We start from the raw sequence: 1,045 nt of genomic DNA, 5'->3' as shown, positions 1-1,045 counted from the left end.
CAACGCTGCAAACACATCCTCGAACTCTTGTACTACCGCCATATCTGTAATTTCAACTCCATTGCTAGCGGGTTCTTCACTAGCAGTTACTGTTACCAGATACACTTCTCCGTCCTTAAGCAAATCTTCCACTCCCAAGGCAGCTACTAAAGACACAAACTTGCTTGGACTGATCCCGTAAAACACTATTTGTCGTTGCCCGTTCTCCTTGAACAAAATAAGACCTTTTCCACAATCTAATTGTGCCCGATAGCCTGATAACCAATCCATGCCCAAGATAACTTCATATCCTTTTAAGGGCACCACCAACAAATCTGCCAAGAACATCTTCTCGTAAATGACTAACGGAACTCTTCTGAGGCATTCTTTTGCTTGGAGGGTTTGGTCTTCAGGAGTCATCACAGCCACATCCATCCTGTCAATCACAAATGAACCCACAAACTCGGCAGATACCTCTGGGGCCACAAAGCTATGTGTTGCCCCCGAGTCGAACAATACATGTGTGGGACGCCCCGCAACATATAAAGTTCCTGCCACAACATCAATATATATCAACAACATAAAAATTATCCAATAGAAATTAACCAATCCATCACAAGCAATCACACAACACAAAATCAATCTAGTAATGTTAAAGAATCCAAATACTTGTGATGGGGCCCTTAGATGGGCCTGGAGGCTTAGTATCCTCTAGTTCTAAAGCTTAAAATCTACCTCCTATAGCTTGCCTTTTTGGCGCTGGTGCGATTGCAGGTGGAGCTGGAAGAGGATGAATAGTGATTGGCGTAGCTAAGATAGGACGATTGACGCTGCACTGGGTAGAGATGTGTCCTTTCTTTCCACACGTGTAGCATGTAGGATTGTATGAGTTTGACTGAAAGGATCCATGTTTCTTCCCGAAGCATTCACTTGACTTATGGCCTATCTTGCCACAGTTAAAACATTTTCATGTGAACAGAGATCGTCGACTTGTCCCTCCCGATTCCTTTTCCTTATCTTTACCCTTAAATGATCTTTGGTTTCCACCATACTTTCCTTCTTGATG

The sequence above is a fragment of the Brassica oleracea genome, chromosome C7, assembly GCF_000695525.1.
Source record: "Brassica oleracea var. oleracea cultivar TO1000 chromosome C7, BOL, whole genome shotgun sequence".
Taxonomy (NCBI): Eukaryota; Viridiplantae; Streptophyta; class Magnoliopsida; order Brassicales; family Brassicaceae; genus Brassica; species Brassica oleracea.
The sequence above is the reverse complement of the archived record's forward strand: the minus strand, read 5'-3'. Positions refer to the sequence as shown.